Here is a 22,516-nt window from a genome sequence, read left to right on the forward strand (position 1 = left end):
GCAAAAAGTCTAGTGGATGACATAAGATCTTATGAGTTTGTGTATATGTTACATTTAATGTTGAAAGTGTTGGCAATTACATATGATTTGAATATGGCTTTACAAAAAAAAGATCAAGATATTATTAGTGCTATGAAACTTGTTGGTTTCGTAAAGACACAATTTCAAGATATGAGAGATTCTAGATGGGGTTCTTTGGGTAAGCCAAAAAAAGAATCTGAATAGACTCTCCTAAATGGAGAAGGATAGGAAAATGCTCCATCATACCTCGGACGAAATGAAAGATGCACAAGATAAAAAGTTGCAGAACATAACAATTAAACAGAACCACATAGAGCAACGATTCTTATGCATAAGGTATACAACTCCTTTATAAAATTCTTTCGTAGTAAGTAGGAGAATAGGGTAAAATGATCCTGAGAATGGTAATACGGATCCAAGGTATTATATAGTTTATATAATTTAAAGTACAGTGCATGCTCCGATGGCAGAAGCTTCGCTTTTAAAAAAGTAATTATTTTGAAATACTTCAAAATAAGAGGTGATTAATTGGGAGGTAACAGTGTAATATATACTATATAGAAGGTCAGTCAATCACACCAAACTAATAGGATGACATTCTTTGCACTTTAAGGCGTTGGGACATTAATTACAAAACCATGATTATGGATCTTGCACAATTGATAATCTTCTTTTTATATACACACGCACACACACATACACATTATCTAAGAAATCCATGTACTAGAATAAAGAAAATGAATGGATTATGATCAAAGGAAATGACTATCTTGTAGCGCAGCCATGACTTCTGGGTCCTGGAATGCAGCCATTAGTTCAGGGTCCTGGTCAAGTAAAAAACATAAAGATTGTTTTAACTTCATTGATACAAAAAAAAAAATGTGAACAGATGACTCCTCAGTTTACATAGTAATGAAAAAACTTTCTGATAAGTGATAACAATCCTCAGCAAACTAACTCTAACACTTATTCATCATAATTAATGGTATAAGCATCACAAGTGAATGTATACAAATACAGCTACTTACATTCAATATTTCCAGGCATTCCTGCCTCCGGGCATGCGACCAGGGAAGTCGTCCCAGGGCATGCGACCAGGGAAGTCGTCCCAGGGCATGCGACCAGGGAAGTCGTCCCAGGGCATGCGACCAGGGAAGCCCCCGGGCATGCCTCCGGGCATGCCACCAGCTCTCCTTGATGATGATGATTCTTGCTTCTTGGCCTTTTCATAAGCAGCCTGAGATATAAATCACAAGAGAGTTCAGAGAAGTTAAAAAGCCCAATATGTAAGCAAACAAGTAACTGAGGTTTCACCTGAGCTTCAGCCTTTTTTCTTCGTAGTTTCTCACGCTCAATCTTTCTATCTTCTCGTTCCTTATGCAGCCTTTCAAACCTCACCTGAGCTTCAGCCTTTCTTCATAGTCTCTCACGCTCAATCTTTCTATCTTCTCGTTCCTTACGCAGCCTTTCATACTTCTTGTGGTGCTCTTCAATTTTACATGCATTAGGCTCAATCTGCGACACATATATATGTAATTAAATCACTTGACAATTATCATGATGCACACAACATAAAAAGCTTAGGAACACTAGCATCCATATAATAAGACATTATATAATTGACATTATATCACTGGACGCAACCTTCTTAAGCACAACACTTATTTCCTCATCATAGTCTAGCTTGGAGGCCACATGAAGATCCTTGGCTGCTTCGCCCCATTGTCCAAGCATGGCTTGTGCAATGCCACGTGATTTATATCCTTTAGCTGAATCTGGGTTGATCTGTAATAGCAATTGAATGAGAAATAATGCATTAAATGCACAAAGTTGACTACTATGCATGTAATGATCCATCTGTTCCCCAAGCATGAAAAGCATATGACAAGTATATACCTGCTGAGGCCTTCAGGATACTTCCTCATAAAGGCTCTATGAGTAGTAATAATCACTCAATGCGGATATTTGGAATAGACAAAAAAAAAAAAAAATAAAGACCAGAATCAGATTCTTGGCAAGCAAATCAAGTGGTAAGATCAACCTCTAAGGCTGCAGTTGCATCTCGTATGGCTGCATTTGGTTTCTTCATTTTGATGTACACTGTGGCTGTTAACATCAAGACTTTCACATTGTCACTCAATGAATGCGAATGAATAATGAAATAACATGAAACCAGCAAAAATATTATCCAAGTCGAGAAGCATATGGCAAACTGTACCTCTGGTAGCATACATAATTGCTGAAGTAGGGTTGAGGAGAATTGCCTTTGTCAAAAGTTCACTTGCTTCTTCTAGCTTACCTATCAACAACAAGCAACAAACATGAGTAATGCAACGCCAACTGAATAATACACGCTGAAAGTGCGAAGGTCTACAAATCAATCAGCATCACCTTCAGAAATTGCTTCCATGGCCTGAGATTTGGCCTCTTGAGAGGCATCAAGGCTTTCCTCAGTAACCTCCACAGAGGGGTCTCCCATCTAGAAGATTAAACTTGAAAAGTTCATTTTACTGTTTCAATGTAAACATGAACCATAGCAAAAAAGCAAAAGGGTAGTGTCAGTTAGCCAGACCTGTTGTGGCTCATCATTGTCAGGGTCCACAACGTCACTCTCATCCAGTTCAACATCAGATTCAATTATCTCAGGCTCCTCTTCCTCTTCAGCAGCCCCTGTTTTATGAGTCTCATTCTCAAGATCACCCATTTCTTCATCACTCTCAGCCACCACATGAGACTTCTGCACAACAAAATAGTGCACAACGTTTCAGACAATTGGAATTCATAGAAAAGCATTTGTTTTCTCTGCGTGCACCACAAATTATTTTAGACCATGGATCTAAAAAGATCCTCCTTATTAAGGTCTTAAACGAAAGCAAAATGGATGGATATAGGAGTATAGAAGCCCGATAACTCTATCAATTACATCCCTATTCCAGACTCGTTGAAGCCCGTTATATGAATCCTCTATATCCATTCTGCTTTGATATTTGTATACACATGACATTAGGACTATTTTTTTTTATAAGGTAAATTGTATTAATCAAAAGGGAGCAAAAACTCCCATATACAAGAAGTATACCAAAAAGTAGAGAATTTACATCAAAACATGATTCTCTACAAAAGACGCCCAATCTTCTACACAAGTAGGGGCTATATGAGTACACCAAAAAGCGATCAAAGATAAAAGACTATTCTTAAGATGTGAAAAAGGAGACTCAATCCCCTCAAAAGCTCTCCTATTTCTCTCCCCCAAACTATCCACATGAGAACTAACGGGGCGAACTTCCATGCCTTTTGCTTGCTTCTTCTACGGAAACCGGCCCAGCTATATACCATTTCCTTTACCGTGCTTGGCATCACCCATTGAACACCAAAAAGATTCAGGATTTCCCTCCACAAACCCGAGGACACAATACAATGCAACAAAAGATGATCAACTTCTTCCCCTGAGCTTTTACACATATAGCACAAACTAACAAGTGCAATTCCTCTCTTTCGCATATTTTCAGCAGTTAAAATCACTCCCCTCGCCGCCAGCCATGCAAAAAAGCACACCTCCGTGGGCGCCTTAGGAATCCAGATCGAGGAGTATGGAAACGTAGCCTCCTCTCTCACCAACATACTCTGGTAAAATGACTTTACGGTGAACAAACCATCGTCACGTAACCCCCATCTCCAAGAATCACAAGATGGTTGGGGCCTGTCTTGCCCATATAGCAGTGCCAACAAATCTTGGAGCTCCGCAATCTCCCAATCATGCATGTTCCTTCTAAATGAGAGGTCCCATACTACCCTCGTTCATGCTCCTTGCGAATCTGTTGGACCATCGATTCCTTCTGGTTTGAAACGCAGAAGACGTGGGGAAAGAGACCCTCAGAGTATCCTCTCCACACCACCTGTGATTCCAAAAGTTAATTCTCCTTCCATCTCACACCTTGTAAATGATGTTGCCATTGAAGCCTTCCCAATTCTTCATGATGCTCCTCCACATGCCACACCCGAAAGGTGTTGTAATTGCCTTGGTCCTCCAACCTCCTCCCGTGAAATCGTACTTTTCTATTATGACCTCCCTCCATAGAGCATGCTCTTTTACCCCGAATCTATACAGCCACTTCCCCAACAAAGCTTTGTTGAATACCCTAAGATCTTTTACTCCAAGTCTACCCCACTTCTTTGGGGAAGTGACTGTCTACCAATTCAATAGATGAAACTTTCTAGTTCCATCCGCCGCATCCCAAAGAAAATTCCTTTGAAGTCGCTCCAGTTTTTCTGTGATGCTCACAGGAACTTGCAACAGGGACAAGTAATAGATGGGCATACTCGATAAAGTGCTTTTAATAAGCATTTTCTTACCGCCTTTTGACAAGTACCGTTTCTGCCAGCCTGCTAATCTTTTTTCAACCCTTTCAATCACTGGATTCCAAACTGTAATATCCTTATGGGAAGCGCCCAATGGGAGACTCAGGTAAGTAGTGGGAAGAGAACCCACCTTACATCTGAGAACATGAGACAAAGCATCAATGTTAGCAATCTCACTCACTGGAAAAATCTCACACTTACCGAGGTTGATTTTGAGTCTTGATACTATCTGTAACTACTGCAGGACCTGCTTCAGGTAGGTCAACTGATCCATATCGGCATCACAGAAAACCAGGGTGTCATCCGCAAAAAACAAATGAGACTCTTCGGGCACTGAGTACCCGATCGGAGCTGAGAATCCTCTCAAGAAGCCTCCGCCCGCCGCACGTTCCATCATTTCACTCAGAGCATTTATTTTTTTGATAAGGTAAATTGTATTAATCAAAAGGGAGAGAACTCCCGTGTACACGAAGTATACCAAAGACGTAGAGAATTTACATCAGAACATGATTCTCTACAAAAGACGCCCAATCTTCTATACAAGTAGGGGCTAAATGAGTGCACCAAAAAGCGATCAAAGGTAAAAAAACTATTCTTAAGATGTGAAAAAGGAGACTCAATCTCCTCAAAAACTCTCCTATTTCTCTCCCCCCATACTACCCACATGAGAGCTAACGGGGCGAATTTCCACGCCTTTACTCAGAGCATTTATCACTAGAATGAATAGCATGGGGGATATGGGATCACCTTGCCTGAGACCCCTGGAGCTTCCAAAGAAACCACATGGGCTACCATTAACCAGGACAGAGAATCTGACCGAGGAAATGCAGAACTCGATCCATCCCCTCCATCTTACCCCAAACCCCATCCGCATCATAATGAAATCCAGGAACTCCCAATTGACATGGTCGAAAGCCTTCTCAAGATCCAACTTGCACAGTAAGTCGGGTTCTCTATTTTTCCTTCTGGAGTCTACAAGTTCATTTGCCACCAAAGCAGCGTCCAGGATCTGCCTACCTTCCACAAATGCATTCTGGGAGGACGAAATAGACACGTCAAGAACCTTCTTGAGCCTGTTGGACAGCACTTTAGAAATAACCTTGTAAATGCTCCCCACGAGACTAATAAGCCTGTAATCTCTATTACAAGATGCACCTTCTTTCTTAGGCATAATAGTAATAAAAGAAGCATTGATACTTCTCTCGAAAACACCATTCACGTGGAAGTATTCAATGGCTATGTGAAGCTCACGAGAAAACAAATAACTGCTTGGATAAAATAAAGAGTGTAGGTTACCTTTTCAAACAATACGTATCCCACATATTACGGCCAGTCATCTTGTATATCCCTATTTCATGACTTGAACTTGGAAGTCTTATCGTCCCTATTTAAACAAATATAAGGACATTGAAGTATTTTGTTTCCCTATTTAAACAAGGAAAGGATTTCGCGTATCATTTCCTGCTAATTATGAAATCCAAGATGGTCTTGAGGATTCAAGTAACCAAATGTAGCATGTATATTTTTTATAACGAAGAAATCCTCGAGAACCCGTGGCACATGGTTCAAAACTCGACGAATAATGGATCCACCCCTCTTTCCTTCTCCACTTAAATATCACGCTTTCGCCATAGGGTTCGAACACGTGACGTATTCTAAACCACACATCATGTGGTGCTTTCTTACCACTAAATCAAAGCCCGAGGGTTTACCAGACACAACATATTTACTCTCGTGGCGATTACCAGGCAAAGACGGATCTAGTGTGGCGACATCGGATTCATCTGAACTACGTACTTTTGCGACGCATAAATTTATGTGTAGAAATCTACTAAAACTGTAACAAGTAATAGATATGAACCGACCATTTCTAATAATACAATGCTAAGAACCTTAAAAAGTTGAAATCATAGAGTTTGTATCCTAGATCCACCTATGTTACCGTGGAACCATAAATATATCCAAAAGAACAAAATATACAATGACATAACATTTACTGATTTAGGGTAAATACCGCTTTGTATTCTCCAGCCGGAGGAATATTACCACCAAGACTGCCAAAAAAAATCAAACAAATAAATCCATCTGAGAATCACTCAGCAAACACCAGAACAACAGTATGCTGAGTAGTAGTAATACATTTATATACTTAAATTTGCTTACGAAATGTCGTTTGAAACCCTTATACCAAACAGTAGAGTTACCCTTATCATAATCTATATGGCACGGGTTCGAGCCATGAAAATTATTTATTTAATGAGGTGAAATAGGGTACCTTTCAACGTAATCACGGAAAAAGGAAAGGGGAGGATCGGAGAGAAGTGAAGGATCGGACTTGCACTGTTCAACGAATTGCTTCAGTTTATTCAACTTTGTTGCGTCCATAGCTTTTTCGTTACCCTATATTTTGTTCTTTGAATTGATACAAATTGAGAAGAACGATCGGATTCAATAAGTAGGAATTTGAGGGATTTGAAATAGGGATTTGCTTCAATTATTGCTACTGCTGTGGTTTACTAGCGGACCTGTGAAGCGGGTGTTCTAGATACTTCTATTAGCTTTGTTTAGAAACTTCTAAATTTAGATTTTTTATTCGAAAAACTTCATAATAGTTCATTATTTTGGACTTAGATTCAAAATAATCCCATTTGTTTCACATTGAACACTGATGACCTGCATTCTTTGACAAAGTGTGCACTTATGGTCCTAATACCTATCTTAGACCCTTTTTCCTCTTCGTGTAAACACAATCAAATTCCAGTTTCTTTGTTTCTCTTTCTTTCTTATTAATCGATTTTCATCGACTTTTTTCCTTTTTAATTTTACAGTTTAAATTATTTCTTAAAGTGCATGTGGATCCTTGAGGCCAGGGGTGAATTTAGGGGAACAGAAGGATGTTCGAATCCCCTTCGCTGGAATATTATACTTGTTGTAAAACTATTAGTAAATGTGGATGTCCACTACTCTCACTACTTCACTCATGATGTAAATAACCTCTCACTACTCATTACTATTATGATTGTAACTCGCACACCTTCATAACCCCTCCCCATGATCTCAATTATTAATGTCATGTTTAAGATAATCATTTTATAACCTTCTATATAATAGTATAAATAGAGGCATGAAATGTGATATGAGGCATACTTGAACACTTGATAAAATAAGAAAGTTATCTCTTCTTCTCTTATTCTATTACTTATTTTCTTGTTTTATATTATTTTTTTGAGCTACATTTCTTAATACGTTATGAGCACGAAATTGAGATCTTTTCATTGTTCAAGTATATATGTTCCTTTTGTTTTCTTTGTTGTATATTTTGATTTCATGATTAGTGGCTTTAATATGAAGTTTTATAATTTCTTATATCACTGGACATGTGTAAAAATAAAGAATTCCATATTTCTTTATTTTATGTTGTTTGCATGATTGTTACGTGAAAGTTACTAAGTTTCATGTTAATAGAATTAATTGAGATAAGAATACTTATTTTATGTTGTTAGGAAGTTGAAATTGTGTTAAAGTTAGAAGATATTTTTGTTCTAGTTAACATAAATAATATACTAATACTTTGAAAAAAAATAGTATTATCTTCTATGGAATTATCACTTTAGTGTATATAGATCACAAATTTGATATTATGTCAATCTTTTCTTTACGCTATTATCCTAATGATTTCTAATTATTTATCTTCTTTGATAGTTTTCACCATGTCGAATTTGTCAAAGCTTGAGTTTGTGGCAATTGATATTTCTGAAAAGAATTACCTATCATGATTCTCGATGCTGAGATTCACTTAGCCGCTAAAGGCTTTGGTGATACCATTACTCAGGGTAATGAGGCATCAAGCTAGGACAAAGCGAAGGCCATGATTTTCCTTCGTCATCATTTGGATGCAGGCTTGAAGGTTGAATATTTGACAGTGAAAGATTCACTTGAATTGTGGACTGGCCTGATGGAAAGATATGATGTAACGACTCGGTCGGTCGTTTTGAGAATTTAAGTCTCGTTCGGCGGCATAAGGCCCTGATCAGCTTCATATTATGTGTATTGACTTGCGTGCGTGATTGAATTTAATTACCGGTTATTTCGGAGTAATTTGGGACACTTAGTCCCTAAAACAAAAGCTTAAGTCTTAGGATTTTGACTGTAGTCGGAACTATGTGAAGACGACTATGGAATAGAGTTCCGTCGGTTCCATTAGCTCCGTTGGGTGATTTTGGACTTAGGAGCGTATCCGAACTATAAATCCGAGGTCTGTAGCTGATTTTAGGCTTGAAATGGCGAAAGTCGAATTTTTGGAGATTTGGACTAGAAGTGGACATTTTGATATCGGGGCCGGAATGCGATTTCGAAAGTTGAAATAGCTCTGTTATGTTATTTGGGACTTGTCTGCAAAATTTGACGTTATTCCGGGTTGATTTGATAGGTTTTGGCGCGGGTTTTAGAAGTTGAAAGATTTGAAATTTATAAGTTTGATTCATGGTACGATTCGTAGTTTCGACGTTGTTTGATGTGACTTGAGGGCTCGATTAAGTTCGTATGGTGTATTAGGATTGGTTGGTATGTTTAGTTGAGGTCCCGGGGGCCGCGGGTGAGTTTCGGGTACTTAACGGATTAAAAGTTTTATTTGTGTTACTGCTAAGTCTTCAGGCTTCTGGTATTTTCGCACCTGCGAAGAAGAGACCGCAGGTGCGAGAGCGCACGTGCGGAGAGGCAAGTGCAGAAGCGGAAAAGTGGAGGAGTGCCAGGGGTCACAGGTGCGAGGAAAATTCCCCGCAGATGCGAAGATTGAGGCAAAGGTGCGAGAAGAGCTAAACTTGACAGTCTCCGCAGGTGCGGAGAATTTGTGCACATCAGCGGCTTCGCAAAAGCGAATTTTGGCACGCAGAAGCGAGAGGAAGCGCATGTGCGGTTTGGACGTGCGCACCTGCGATTGCGCAGATGCGGCTAATTATGCGCAGGTGCGGTCACGCCTGGGCAGAAAAGAGAAATCCGAGGGTTTGGTTTCATTCTTCGTTTTTGGACTTGAGAGCTCGAAATTTTGCAATTGTTTGAGGGATTTTCAGAGAAAACTTTGGGGTAATGATTCCTAACTCATTTTTGGTTGTATTCCATTAATCTATAGTTGTTTTCTCCATTTAGTTTTGGGTTTGGATTGAAAATTTAGGAAAAATGGGAAGAAGTTCTTCAACTAAGAGTTTTGAGTTTTGATTGGGATTTACATATCGGATTTGGATAATTTTGGTACGAGTGAACTCGTGAGGGAATGGGTGTTCGTATTTTATGACTTTTACCCGATTTTGAGACGTGGGCCCGGGTCGACATTTTAGGGCAAATTTCGGATTTTTTGCTAAAATATTGAATTCATTAATTAGATGAGTCTATTATCGTTGTATTCATGATATGCAATTGTGTTTGGTCAGATTTGAACCATTCATAGTCGGATAATTGAGGAAAGGGCATTCTTATGGACTGTTTGAGCTTGGTTCGAGGTAAGTATCTGGCCTAACCTTGTGTGGGGGAATTTTTCTCTTAGGATTTGAGTCTTCTATGTTGATTGTAGCCCGTGTGCACGAGGTGACGAGTGCGTGCACGGACTTATTTGTGAAAAGTTGGCCTTTTAGGGTTCTTAGGTCCTTGTATTCATTGGATTTGCAGTTGTTCTTGTTATGATTATATACTTTAATTTCTAGATTCACATCTACCTGCTTAATTAAAATAAATTACTTCATGATCAACTATTACCGTTACTTGATTCATATGTGCCTTAATTGAAACTGCTATCTCTTTTATAGCCACGCTATCTTTTCATAACTGCTTATCTTTATTTGGAATTTATATTATTTCATTCTATAATTGTTCAGTCTTAATTGAGGTTATGATTATCTTTCCGCTGCTTATCCTTAATTAAATTGTTGAAAATCCTTAGTAATTTCTCAACCTTAAAATTTTTTTTAGATATCCTATATCTTAGTCGACTTGTTTTATTTGGAATTATTTGACTCATGTTAGTTTTCCCGTTGTTGAAATGTATATTGTGGAATCGTTGATACACATTAGTTTCCCTTTGTTGAGCTGTTCTCTTTACGCCTAACATTCTTTACTGTGGTTATTCCTCGTGAATTGGTTCTACCGTGTCTTTGTGAATTAAAGTTCTTGAGTTGATTTACTTGTCGTATTTTGTATTATTGTTATTGTTGTTGTTGTATTTGTTGTGGTGATGCATGAGGTTTCTGCAGTGCGGTTGTTATTATTGTGATGCACGAGGTTTCTGCCGTGCAGTTATTGTTATGGGGTTGCACGAGCTTTCTGCCGTGCTATTGTTACTATTGATATTTGCACATGCGGTGTGATAAGGTGGGATATATATATGTGTGGGTTGCGCATGTGGCGAGACAAGGTGGGAACATTATTATGCACGTGTGGCGAGACAAGGCGGGCATTTATGTTACTATTACACACGTGGCGAGACAAGGTGGGCTGTGTTAGGGATTGATTTGTGATGATTTATGGCCTGTGGGCATTCTTGTTGTTGATTTTTGTGTAGTGGTATACGTACCTGTGTGAGCTTTATCTTGTGAAAGCTGTGAGAAAATATTCTACGTGTTGTCCGTTCTTCCTCTTCCTTATGCTTATTTGCTAGTATGGACTATGTTAGGATACTTGCACAAGCATACATGTAGTTAAGCACTCTTATCGGATAAGAGGTGTTCTTGATATTGTTGAGTATAGATGCTCACCCTTGTTTACTTGTCTTCTATGTGAGAATGATTCTATTGGCACGTGAGTCGTCGGTGTGGTTATGAGGTGTCATGAGGGCACAAGATGCCAAGTGTTAGGGTTCAGGTATTGAGACCCGTAAGTTATGAATTGTCCGAGGTTCGGTACCTCGTGGAGTTGTTGACTAAAACCTGAGGTAAAAGCGGTTGCACTTACTGAGTTATTACTTGTCCTTGCTGTATTCGTGATCCCGGATTTAGGTTGTGTTCCATTCACTTTGTCTGCGTCTTTTTCATGATATTCCGATGATACTTGTTGTTTCTTGCTTTAATTCCATTACTGTATTGTGAGCCATATTGCATAGTCTTCATGTAGACATCATAATTTTGTTATTCATGTACTTATATATGTTCGGTTTATTAGACCAGTGGGTGTCTTGACTGTTCCTCGTCACTACTCCATCGAGGTTAGTCTTGATACTTACTGGGCACCACTATGGTGTGCTCATGCTACTCTTCTGCATATTTTTGTGCAGATCTAGGTATTTGTTCGTTAGCTATCTGTGTGGACTGTTGCTGTGGAGACTCAAGGTAAACCTGCTACTGCGTTCGCAGGCTTCGGAGTCACCTTCCAGTTTTCGTTTTGCATTGTTTATTCTTATTTCTGGACAGTTGTATTTAGAAGTTTTCTAGCAAACACTCTGTAGAGCTTATGACTTGTACTACCGATTTTGGGAATTGTAAGAGATTCTATTTAAATAATGTTGTTGTTTTAATTATTGTTAGGCTTACCTAGTCCCTAAGACTAGGTGCCATCATGATACCCAACAGAGGGAAAATTGGGTCGTGACAAGTTGGTATCAGAGCTCTAGGTTCATAGGTGCTACGAGTCATAAGCGAGTTTAGTAGAGTCTTACGGATCGGTAAGAAGACGTCTGTACTTATCTTCGAGAGGCTATAGAACTATTAGGACAACCTCACTTCTTTCATTCCTGTCGTGCCAGCCTATTGATCTAGGAGTTTGAACTTTTATCATTCCATTCTCTCACAGATGGTGAGGACACGAGCTACAGTTATAGATGACACTTCTCCTATAGCAAGTATCGCTAGAGGCAGAGGCAGAGGCCGACGAGGAGTAAGTGTCGCATCCAAAGCACGTACCAGAGTAGCAGTTGAGGAGCCTCCATTAGTTCTAGTTGGGGAGCAGGTACCAGAGGTGCCTGCTGTTACCCCCGGACTTCAGGAGACCTTAGCATAGTTCCTGAGCATGTTTGGTACATTGGCTCAGGCGGGGTTGATTCCGGTTGCACCAATTACTTCACAGACCGGGGGAGGAACCCAAACTCCTGCCGCCCACACCCCAGAGCAACAAGTTCATGTTGGTCAGGTTCCATGTGTCATGGCGACACAGTCTGTGGTCCCAGTTCAACCTGTGGTCAGGGTAGCAGCATCTGAGGAAGAGTAGCTTTAGACTTGCAAGGTTCAAGAAATATGACCCTCTTACATTTAGTGGTTGGGCTTCAGAGAGTGCACAGGGTTTTCTGGAGGAGTGTCACCGCATTCTCCATACTATGGGTATTGTGGAGACGAGTGGGGTTGCTTTTACTATGTTCCAGCTCAGGGGAGCGGCTTATCAGTGGTGGCAGGCATATGAGTTGGGTAGCCCAGCCGAGTTAGCTTCACTTGCATGGGTTCAGTTTTCAGAGATGTTCCTGAGAGAGTTTGTACCTCAGTCCCTTCGAGATGCATGGCGCGCGGAGTTTGAGCACCTGCACCAGGGCATTATGTCAGTGTCAGAGTATGCCGTGAGATTTAGTGATTTGTCCAGGCATGCACCTGTTTTGGTCGCCACAGCTAGAGAGCGTGTCTGTAGATTCATTGAGGGACTCAGGCATGATATTCGGTTTAGCATGGCTCGTGAGTTAGAGTCAGATGTTTCGTTTCAGCAGGTGGTAGGGATCGCCTGCCGAGTAGAGGGCATGTGGGACCAGGAGAGAGAAGATAGGCGAGGCCACGAGAGAGAGTACAAGCGAGATCAGGAGAGAGAGGACAGGGAGGAGAGGAGGCCTCGCAGACCGGAGAGATATACTGGTCCTTATTTTGGAGGCAGGGTACGACATGGCAGAGGTTTTGTGGGTCAGCCAGTTCAGTTCACTTCAGGCTTCGCAAAGTGTTTCAGGTGCTCATGGGTCTCAGAGTATCCATACCACACAGTTCCCACAGCCATGTTAGCAGAGAGGTTGCTTCGAGTGTGGAGATACCAGCCACAGGGTGAGAGATTATCCTAGACTTCGGACAGGCATGTCATAGTGGAGTATTCAGGCGAGTAGAGGGCACCCAAGAGGGAAAGGCCCGGCCTGTTGATGTGTTTCGTATGGTAGGCTTGAATCCATTGCGCTAGATGATGTCATACAGGTATGCTTTTGATTTGTTACAGAGGGGCACCATTCATATTTTGATTCGGTCCGGAGAGCGCGACCGGCGCTCAACCGAGATAATTCGGTCAAGCAAGCCTGCTAGATGCTTTCTACCCAAACTTACCCATGTATAAAGTGAAGGTGTATTCCCATTAATTAGACAATAAGGTGATCACGTGAACAACACAATCTCAATACCATTTGTTACTTCATTTATAATTTTCAAAAATACATTACACATTCATAGTTTGAAGTGGAATATGTGATTCAATTACAACAATTCTAGGTTGACTTTACCAACACCAATGTACAACCCACACTATATCTACAGAGCCTCTAACAGATACAAAAGAGTATTATGATAGTACCGACAACAAGGCTCCGGCTATACCTCAAAATATAATACACAAGGAACATAAGATACACAGCCCCGAAATGAAGTGGGGCTCACCAAGTCAGCTGGGAGGAGGGTGTACCGCTATCACTGATCAATGTCGCATGATGTGGAACCACCTATATCCATTAAAGATGCAGCTCCCACGAAAAAAAAGATGTTAGTACATATGGAATGGTACCAGTATGTAAGACTAAACACCCTCTCAATAGAACGAGTAACAATACAAGGAGAAATAATCATATGAGCAATGAAAGCCTCTAACAATACCAAAGCATAAAGTTAGAAGCAAGATAAGTTTTCAAGTAATTTCAATATTTTAGGTTGGGAGATCTTTAGTACTGATATACCACCATGATTTTAGCACGGAGTTCGATCACGACCCGATGATTGTCTTACCCAAAGACATCCAATCACAATCACAATCATCACCATGTGCGCAGCTTGGCGTCCGATCTCGACCCGATCGGCTAGGCCGTCTTACCATAATTCTGTGTGGATCGACATCACCCTCTGCTAGCAATCTTCTCATCCTGATTAAGGAAAATAATCTTAACACATCAATCTCATACCATTTAATAGGAATAATCTCAACACATCAATATTATCCTATTTAAGGGGAATATTCTCAACATATTAGTACGGGGATTGTCACGACCCAAAATTTTACATGTCATAATGGCGCCTATCTTGATACTAGGCAAGCCTACAATCTCAATAAACCACCATATCTTTGAAGTTTGAAAACATAATATTTAAATTCAGCGGAAGAAAACTCACAAATACAGATATAAACACTCCCCAAACTCGGTGTTACTGAGTACATGAGCATCTAATATGAATACAAAGTTTGACTAACAAATCACAGTATGAAATTATAGAACAATACAATAACTGAAAGAAAGAGAGTCAAGGTCAACAGACTCCATGCAGCTACCTTGATGGTCTCCAACTACTAGCACTCTGAGATCTAACGATCGCCGTGTCCGAAAGCACCTGGATCTGCACACGAGGCGCAGAGTGTAGTATGAGTACAATCAACTCAATAAGTAACAAGACAAACCTCTGGGCTGAAAGTAGTGACGAGCTCCGCAGGTACAATCTAGTATAAATAATAACAATACAGAAATATAGGCATGCTTTCAAATTCAATAGTTGCTTTCAGTACAAATAAAAGAGATCAATTCTAAATAATACGAGGAATATGACATCTTTGTATCTACATGCCAATGTACATACTGTATGTGATGCACCTTAGTGAAAACTCTGTGTACTCACAATCTAAAATACTCAATCACTCAATACTATATATGGCCAATCCAACCCAGGGAAGATCCATCCCAAATATATATGTATATCCTTTAATTGAGAGTCAGTCACTCAGTATTGTATAAGGCCAATCCAGCCTAGGGGAAGATCCATCCTCGAATATCAATGATTCGGACAAGATCCATGTCCAGGGAAAATCCATCCCTCAATATAAATGCTTCAGGCAAGATCCATGCCCGGGAAAAATACATCCCTCAATATAAATGCTTCGGGCAAGATCCATGCCCAGGGAAAATCCATCCCTCAATATAAATGCTTCGGGCAAGATCCATGCCCATGGAAGATCCATCCCTCAATATATATCTATGGCAAGATCCATGCCCAGGGAAGATCCATCCCGGATATATATATATATATTAACTACGCTCAGTGTGGGGGTGCAGACTTCGCAGGGGCTCCTTCAGCCCAAGCGCTATAATAGCCAGATCCAGGCATAAATGAATAAACATAACTATCACTCAGAATCTCTAGTCTCTCGGGCTCTCAATCACATGAAAAATCAACCCGACATGATGATATGAAGTATCAATGAATGACAATAGAGACTGAGATATGATATACACGTGATAGATGTGACTGAGTACAAAATTATAAATTTAAACAAATAATTCAACATCAATACGATTGATGTGGGTCTCAACATATATCGGCGCGCAGCCAAATCATGATCTTTAACATGAGTCTCAGCTCTTTTTCTCTAACACGTGGAGGATGATCGGATAATGATATTTATTTAATTATGCAACTCCACGGATTCAATTAAGTCACAATTCCTGTGATGCACGCTCATACGCCCGTCACCTAGCATGTGCGTCATCTCCAAACAATTCATACATGTAATTCAGGAATTCATACACTTAGAACCAAGTTTAGAAGTGTTACTTACCTCAAACCGTATAATTTATTACTCCATTATGCTATTGCCTTGTGAATTGGTCTATGAAAGCCTCATATCTAGCCACAATTAATTTGATTCAGTAAATACAAATTATTTGAATTAGTACCATAAGAAAATACAATTTTTCCAATAAAATCCGAAATTTAACTCAAAAATTGCCCATGGGGCCCACGTCTAGGAACCCGATAAAGGTTACAATATCCTAAAGTCCATTCAACTACGAGTCCAACCATACCAATTTTACTAAATTCTGACATCAACTCGGCCCCTAAATCCTCAAATCTTATTTTTAAATCCCTAGGTTCAAATCCCCTATTTACACCTCAAAAATACGTAATATAGTCAGATTATTCGATGATAATTCAATATTACGGAGTAGAAATGATCACAAGTGACTTACCTCAAGTTTTCCGTGAATTCTCTCTGAAAATCGCCCCAAAAATCGTGCTTGAAAGTCCAAAAATGGAAAAACTTGGAACCCCTTCGAAATGTATACTGTCCAGGGGTTCCGCACCTGCGACTCACTTAGCCGCTTCTGTGGTCTCACGGGTGGGAGAAACCAACCGCTTCTGCAGTTTGCCAAGGCCTCCACTGCCTCCGCTTCTGCGGGCTCACATTTGCGAGGCTCGCTCCACTTCTGCGCCCATCCGTCCCCATCTGCAATCACGCAGGTGCGAAAATTCCCTGGCACTTGCGCCCACTGCCTCACAGCCCCTGCCCGCATCCGCGCTTTCCAAGATCGCTTATGCGAGCTCGCACCTGCGAGCCAATTTTCGCAAGTGCGATTGCATGAAATGGTAGAAACTTTCAGATTTTCTTCTAAGTCCGAATTTGATCCGTTAACCATCCGAAACTCACCCCCCCCCCATTAAACTTCCCAAAACTTCAACTTTTGCCATTTCAAGCCTAATTCCACTACGGACCTCCAAATAATTTTCCGGACACTCTCCTAAGTCCAAAATCACCATACAGAGCTATTGAAATCATCAGAATTCAAATCCAAGGTTATTTACACATAAGTCAACATCCGGTCAACTTTTCCAATTTAAGTTTTCAATTATGAGGCTAAAATGTCTTATTTCACTCTGAATTCCTTCCGGACCCGAACCAACTAACCCGGTAAATCATAAAACAACTATAAAGCATAAATTGAGCAGTAAATGGGGGAACGGGTTATAATACTCAATGCGACCGACCAGGTCGTTACATTCTCCCTTTCTTAAACAAACTTTCGTCCTCGAACGGGTTTAGAATCATACCTGCAGTCTCAAATAAATGTGGACATTTTTTCCGCATCTCCTGCTCAATCTCACAAGTAGATTCTCCGACTGACTGGCCTCTCCACTATACCTTCACTGATGCTATTTTCTTTGACCTCAGCTTTCGAACCTGCTGGTCTAAAATGACCATCGGCTCCACATCATAAGTCAAATTACCGTCCAGATACACTGTACTGAAATCCAAAAAATAAGACGGATCCCCGACTTACTTTCATAGCACGGATACATGGAACACTAGATGAACACCTGATAGACCAGGTGGCAAGGCAAGTTCATAAGCCACCTCTCCAATCTTCTTAAGTATCTCAAAAGGCCTAATATACTGAGGGCTCAACTTGCCCTTCTTCCCGAACCTCAACACACCCTTCATGGGTGAAATCTTGAGCAGAACCTTCTCCCCAACCATGTAAGTAACACCACGGACCTTCCTGTTGGCATAACTCTTCTGTCTAGACTACGCCGTGCAAAGCCGCTCCTGAATCAATTGAACCTTCTCCAAAGCATCCTGAACCAAGTTAGTCCCAATAGCCTAGCCTCACCTAGCTCAAACCAACCCATCGGAGACCAACCCGTCTCCCATATAAAGCCTCATACGGAGCCATGGAATGCTCGATTGGTAGTTATTATTGTAAGAAAACTCCGCGAGTGGCCCAAATTGATCCCAAGAACCCCTAAAGTCTATAACACAAGCGCATAACATATTTTCCAATATCTGAATAGTGCGCTCAGACTGTCCGTCCGTCTGAGGGTGAAATGTTGTACTCAACTGAACCTGTGTGCCCAATTCTCGCTGCACTGCTCTCCAAAACTGTGATGTAAATTGCGTGCCCCGATCTGAAATAATGGACACTGGCACACCGTGTAGGCGAACAACCTCGCAGATATAATTCTCAGCCAACCGCTCCGAAGAATAATTAGTACTAATTGGAATAAAATGCACGGATTTTGTCAACCGATATACAATCACCCAAACAACATCAAACTTCCTCAAGGTCCGTGGAAGCCCAACTACGAAGTCCATGGTAATATGCTCCCACTTCCACTCCGGAATTTCAAGTCTCTGAAGAAATCTGCCCGGTCTCTAATGCTCGTACTTTACATGCTGACAGTTAAGGCACCGAGCTAAAAATCCCATTATATCTTTCTTCATTCTTCTCCAATAATAGTGCTACCTCAAGTCCTGATACATCTTTGCGACACCCGGTTGAATGGAATACCGCGAATTGTGGGCCTCCTCAAGAATCAACTCACGTAGCCCATCCACATTGGGCACACAAATCCGATCATGCATCCTCAATACCCCATCATCCCCAATAGTCACATCTCTGGTATCATCGCGCTGAACCCTGTCCTTGAGGACAAGAAAATGAGGATCATCATATTGGCGCTCTCTGATGCGATCAAATAAAGAAGCCCTAGAAACCACACAACCTAGGACCTGACTGGGCTCCGAAATATAAAATCTCTCGAACCGGTTGGCCAAAGCCTGAACATCAACTACAAGAGGTCTATCACCAATGGGAATAAATGCAAGGCTACCCATACTCACTGCCTTTCTGTTCAAGGCATCGGCCACCACATTGGCCTTCCCGGGATGATACAGAATGGTGATATCATAGTCTTTTAGTAGCTCCAACTTCGCTGCCTCAAATTTAGATCCTTCTGTTTGAACAAGTACTGGAGGCTCTGATGATCCGTAAACACCTCACAAGACACACCGTAGAGATAAAGCCTCCAAATCTTCAATGCATGAATGATGGCAACTAGCTCCAAATCATGAACATGGTAGTTCTTATCATGAGGCTTCAACTGACACAAAGCATAAGCAATCACTCTACCTTCATGCATCAACACACACCCAATGTCAATCCGAGAAGCATCAAAACACATTGTATAAGAGCGTGAAGCTGACGACAAAACTAGAAATGGAGTTGTGGTCAAGGCAGTCTTGAGCATCTGAAAGCTCACCTCACACTCATCCGACCACCCGAAAGGAGCACCCTTTTGGGTCAATTTGGTCAAGGGTGATGCAATAGACGTGAAACCCTCCACAAAGCGATGATAATAACCAGCCAAACTGAGAAAACTCCGAATCTCAGTAGCTGAAGATGGCCTGGGCCAACTCTGAACTGCCTCTATTTTCTTCGGATCGACCTTAATTCCTTCACTGGACATTATGTGCCCCTAGAATGCCATTGAACTAAGCCAGAACTCACACTTAGAAAATTTGGCTTAAAGTCTCTCCTCCCTCAGCCTCTATAATGCAATACCCAAGTGTTGTGCATATTCCTCCTCGCTACGTGAGTACACCAGGATATTATCAATAAATACCACTACAAATGAGTCAAGATACAACCGGAATACGCTATTCATCAAGTGCAAAATGTCGTTGGGGCGTTGGTCAGCCTAAAAGATATCATGAGAAATTCATAGTGGCCATAACGAGTCTTGAATGTCGTTTTTAGAATATCGGAATCCCGAATTTTTAACTGGTGATACCCATATCTCAAATCAATTTTGGAGAATACCCTCGCTCCCTGAAGTTGGTCAAATAAGTCATCAATACGCGGCAAAGGATATTTATTCTTGATTGTAACCTTATTCAGTTACCTGTAATCAATGCACATCCGCATAGTACAATCTTTCTTTTTCACAAACAAAACTGGTGCTCCCCAAGGCGACACACTAGGCCTGATAATCCCCTTATCAAGGAGTTCCTGAAGCTTCTCCTTCAACACCTTCAACTTAGCCGGTTCCATACAGTACGGAGGAATAGAAATGGACTGAGTGCCCGGCACCTAGTCAATACCAAAGTCAATATCCCTGTCAGGCGGCATGCCCGACAAGTCTGGTAGAAAACAAGTCTGGAAACCCCCGCACCACCGGAATAGAATCAACAGGAGGAGTGTCTGGATCAACATCTCTCACAAAGGCCAAATATGACAAACACCCCTTCCAAACCATACGTTGGGCCTTCAAATAAGAAAATACCTTCCTGGGAACATAATCTAGAGAACCTCTCCATTCGACCTTCGGCATACCCGATATCGCCAATGTCACAGTTTTTGCATGACAGTCCAGAATATCATGACATGGAGATAACCAATCCATACGTAGGATTACATCAAAATCAACCATACTGAGCAATAAGAGATCAACTCTAGTCTCCAGTCCCCCAATAGTTACCACACACGACCGATATACATGGTCCACAATAATAGTATCGCCCACCAGCATAGATATACGAACAAGTGAAACTAAGGACTAACGGGACTGGACGTATCTAGGTAATGAGTAAAATACGATGACACATACGAATAAGTAGAACCAGGGTCAAATAATATAGAAGCCTCCCTGTGGCACACTAAGACAATACATGTTATCACTGTGTCTGAAGCAATAACATTTGGCCTGGCAGGGAGTGCATAGAATCGGGCCTAGCCGCCACTGATCGGCCTCCCCCTCTAGGGTGACCCCTAGCTGACTGAGCTTCACCTGAGCTGGTTGGGCGGGTGGTTAAGTAACGGGTGCTGAAGTCGTAGGCTAACTCCTCTACTGAGCTGAACCTCCTGAAAGGCGGGGATAATGCCTCTTGATATGACCCAAACCTCCACACTCAAAGAAACCTCTCCTTGTGAATAGTGGTGGGGACTGAAGGGAGCCCCAAGCACTGGGATAACTGTTAGAAGGACCCGACATAGATGAACCCTGAGCTAATGGTGCATGGGACGAACTCTGAGCTGGAAGGGCACTGAGAGATGACTGACCCTGATATGTATTATATGAACCATGGCCAGATGATGCACTATGGTGAATTGGACAAGCCGTCTGAGCAAGCCTATAAGGACGACCCCTGACATAGTAGAGCTGACCTCCAGAAGGAACACCACTAAAACCACCTGATCTATGAGGCCTTTTGGCCTACCTCTCACCCCGCTCCTAACTGCAGACCATTTCTATCTGCCGAGTAATGTCAACTACCTCATCAAAAGTAGCACCAAACACCCTCTCCCTAGTCATAAGCAACCGCAACTGATATGTGAGGCCATCGATGAACCTCTGAATCCTCTCCTTATCAGTGGGAACCAGCCACACTGCGAGATGAGCCAACTTAGAGAACCTCATCTTGTACTGTGTCACATATATGCCATCTTGATGAAGCTGCTCAAACTGTCTGCGCAACTCCTCTCTATGAGACTACGGCACGAACTTCTCCAAGAAGAGAACGGAGAACTCCTGCCAAGTAAGTGGTGCTGCACCGACTGGCCTGCACCTCTAATAAGCCTCCCACCATCTGAAGGCGGCCCCAAAAAACTGAAAAGTAGTGAACTAGACCCCACTGGTCTCTAGAATACCCGTTGTCCGAAGCATGCTCTAACGACCCAGTAGATCGTTTTGAGTATTACAATCCTGTTTCCTAATTTACTGCTCAATTTGTGCTTTACAGTTATTGTGCAACTTGTCAGGGTGATTAGTTTGGGTCTGGTGAGGTTTTAGGAATGAATTTGAACACTTAGTTCCAAGGTTTAAAATTAAGTTAAAATAGTGACCGGATATCGACTTATGTGTAAACGACCCCAGAATAGAGTTTTGATGATTCCAATAGCTCCGTATGGTGATTCTGGACTTAGGAGCGTGTCCAGTTTTTTTTGAAGTCCGTAGTGGAATTTGGATTGAAATGGCGAAAGTTGATTTTTTGGGAAGTTTGACCGTAGAGTTGACTTTTTGATATCGAGGTCATAAAAATTGAGGCTGGAGAAAATCGAGGTCATAAAAATCGAGGCTAGAGAAAATCACGGTCATGAAAATCGAGGTCATAAAAATCGAGGCTGGAGAAAATCGAGGTCATGAAAATCGAAGTCATAAAAATCGAGGCTGGAGAAAATCGAGGTCATGAAAGTCGAGGTCATGAAAATCGAGGTCATGAAAATCGAGGTCATAACTGGACAGAAACTTAAACATGGGTTTCGTCCCATTTTCTATTTTTGACAAATTGGAGCTTGGGGAGAGGCGATTTTTGAGAGATTCTCAAGGAAAAACATCGGGGTAAGTGATTCTAACTCAGATTTGGTCAATATACACGAATATATCATTGT

The 22,516-nt window shown here is 41.3% G+C and overlaps 1 pseudogene; it reads right to left on the reverse strand.

The window, feature by feature from the left end:
- Positions 1–549: 549 nt before the first annotated feature.
- Positions 550–6,908, reverse strand: LOC104101337 (FAM10 family protein At4g22670-like; annotated as a pseudogene).
- Between the last annotated feature and the right edge of the window lie 15,608 nt (positions 6,909–22,516).

The sequence above is a fragment of the Nicotiana tomentosiformis genome, chromosome 12, assembly GCF_000390325.3.
Source record: "Nicotiana tomentosiformis chromosome 12, ASM39032v3, whole genome shotgun sequence".
Classification (NCBI taxonomy): domain Eukaryota; kingdom Viridiplantae; phylum Streptophyta; class Magnoliopsida; order Solanales; family Solanaceae; genus Nicotiana; species Nicotiana tomentosiformis.